This window comes from Myotis daubentonii, chromosome 21 (genome assembly GCF_963259705.1).
Source record: "Myotis daubentonii chromosome 21, mMyoDau2.1, whole genome shotgun sequence".
NCBI lineage: Eukaryota > Metazoa > Chordata > Mammalia > Chiroptera > Vespertilionidae > Myotis > Myotis daubentonii.
In genome coordinates this window covers 2,811,248-2,814,336 of record NC_081860.1, presented here as the reverse complement: position 1 = coordinate 2,814,336, position 3,089 = coordinate 2,811,248, and positions in this window count along the sequence as shown.

The following is a 3,089-nucleotide window of genomic DNA, read 5'->3' as shown; positions in this document are numbered from 1 at the left end:
GTAAACACAGCGCCCCCCCTCCACGTCATGCCGGCCCCTCACACTGCATTCCAGAACCCCTGGGTGCCCCTGCCCAGCACCTTGCTCTCAGGCCTGGGGTGGGGGGGAGGGACCTGGACCTGTGGCCAGAAGGCAGCCCTCGCTGGCTTGGAATCGAAGTGGTTGATCAGGGAGGGAAGCGGGGTGTCAAATTCCACCTCTCTCTCTCTCTCTCAGAGGGCCCTGTGTCCCCAGTGGGCGGGCAGGGGCTCAGGTGAAGGCAAGTGATGCCAATCGCCTCACTTGAGCCCCCGCCCGCCCCCGGTTCGCACACGGGAGTGGGCCCCATGTCTTCAGCGGGCGGGGGGGGGGGCCCTCGGGCGAAGCAAACAGCCATCATCCCCTCATCCAGGCTGGCCAGGCACCCCAGTGGGGACCCCCACTCTGAAGGGGGTGTGACCAGCTGCAAACAGCCATCAGCCCCTCACCGAGGCTGGCCAGGCACCCAAGCGGGACCCCCACCCTGATTCGGGACACCCTTCAGGGCAAACCAGCTGGCCCCCACCCGTGCACCAGACCTCTATCCTATATAGTAAAAGGGTAATATGCAAACTGACCCTAACAGCAGAAGGACTGGGAATGACTGGTCACTATGACACACACTGACCACCAGGGGGCAGACGCTCAATGCAGGAGCTGCCCTCTGGTGGTCAGGGCGCTCTCACATGGGTGGAGCTCTGCTCAGCCACAAGCTAGGCTGATGGCTGCCAGTACAGCGGTGGTGGTGGGAGCCTCTCTTGCCTCCTCAGCAGTGCTAAGGATGTCCGACTGCAGTTTAGGCCTGCTCCCTGCTGGCAAGTGGACATCCCCCGAGGTCTGCTGGGTTGCCAGAGGGATGTCTGATTGCCATCTTAGGCCCAATCCCCTGGGGAGCGGGGCCTAAGCCAGCAGGTGGTCATCCCCCAAGGGGTCCCAGACTGTGAGAGGGCACAGGCCGGGCTGAGGGACCCTCCACCCCCCCCCCCCAGTGCACAAATTTTTGTGCACCAGGCCTCTAGTATGTGTGTGTGTGTGTGTATATATATATATATATATATATATATATATATATATATATATATTAGAGGCCCGGTGCACAAAAATTTGTGCACTCGGGGGGAGTCCCTCAGTACGGCCTGTGCCCTCTCGCAGTCTGGGACCCCTCCGGAGATAACCACCTGCTGGCTTAGGCCTGCTCCCGGGTGGCAGAGGGCAGGCCCAATCCCTAGGTGCAGCCCCAGGTCGGGCTCAGAGCAGGGCCGATTGGGGAGTTGGGGCACTGCCCCCTGTCATGCACAGAGCAGGGCGATCGGGAGGTTGTGATGCCACCCTCAGTCATGCTCAGGGTAGGGCCGATTGGGGGGTTGGGGCACCGTCCCCTGTCACACTCAAGGCAGGGTCGATCGGGAGGTTGCGGCGCCACCCCCTGTCACTCACAGAGCAGGGCCCATCAGGGGGGTTGGGGCTCTGTACCCTGTCACGCACAGAGCAGGGCCAATCAGGGGGTTGGGGCGCTTCCCCCTGTCACCCACAGAGCAGGGCCGATCAGGGGGTTGGGGTGCTGCCACTGTCACACTCAGGGCAGGGCTGATGGGGAGGTTATGGCTCTACCCTGTCACACACAGAGCAGGGCCCGTGGGGGGGGGGGCTTGGGGCACTGCACCCTGTCACACACAGAGCAGGGCCGATCAGGGGGTTGGGGAGCTCCCCCCTATCAGGCACAGAGCAGGGCTGATCAGGGGGTTGGGGCGCCTTCCCCTGTCACAAACAGAGCAGGGTGGATAGGGAGGTTGTGGCCCTGCCCCGTCACACACAGAGCCGCAGGGCGATCTGGGGGTTTGGGCGCTGTCCCCTGTCACGCTGATCCCAGTGCCGGGAGGCCTTGCAGCTCCGCTGATCCCGGTGCTGGGAGGCATATTACCCTTTTACTATATAGGGTAGAGACCTGGTGCACGGGTGGGTGCCGGCTGGTTTGCCCTGAAGGGTGTCCTGGATCAGGGTGGGGGTCCCCACTGGGGTTCCTGGCCAGCCTGGGTGAGGGGATGATGGCTGTTTGCAGCTGGTCACACACCCTTCAGGGTGGGGGTCCCCACTGGGGTGCCTGGCCAGCCTGGGTGAGGGGCTGAGGGCTGTTTTCAGGCTGGGGGTGACTGAAGCTCCCAACCGCTCCTTTTTTTCTTTTCTTTTTTTTTTATTTTGGGCCAGCTTTAGCTTTGAGGCTTGGCTCCAGCTCTTAGGCCTCTGCTGCTGAAAGTAGGTTTCTGGCCTTTGCTTACAATGTTGCGATCCTGCTGGCTGAAGCCTGGCGGACTAAAGTAGGTTTCTGGGGGTTTTGCTTAGCTTCTATATTTGTTACATAGTTGCTTAGATTGCAGCTCAGAGGCCTGTAGGGGCAGGCGGGGAACGTTGGAGTCCTCCATCACTGAAGCAAGCAAGCCTCATGTTAGTTTCAAGCTGCCTGGCTGCCGGCCGCCATCTTGGCTGGCAGTTAATTTGCATATTGCCCTGATTAGCCAATGGGAAGGGTAGCGGTCATACAGTAATTACCATGTTTCTCTTTTATTAGATAGTATATATATATATATATATATATATATATATATATATATATATATATAAATTTCAGAGAGAAAGGGAGAGGTGAGAGATAGAAACATCAATGAAGAGAGAGAATCATTGATCACTGCCTCCTGCACGCCCCCTACTGGTGTTATAACCACAGCCTGGGCATGTGCAATTGACCAGAATTGAACCTGGCACCCTTCAGTCTACAGGCCCACTCTCTTTCCACTGAGTTAAGCCACCTAGGGCCTAATTTACACTCTTAAAGCAAACATTAAGAATTAAGGTGCTGCCCTGCTCAGGTGGCTCGGTGGGTTGGGGCATCCTCCCATAAAGCACCCCCACTAAAGGAAGGTGTCTTTGATTCCTGGTAAGGGCACATAACTGGGTTTCAAAATTGACCCTTGTTTGGAAATCATAGAGGAGGCAATTGATTTCCTTTTGTTTCCTTTTGTATCGATGATTCTTCTTCTTCTTCTTCTTCTTCTTCTTCTTCTTCTTCTTCTTCT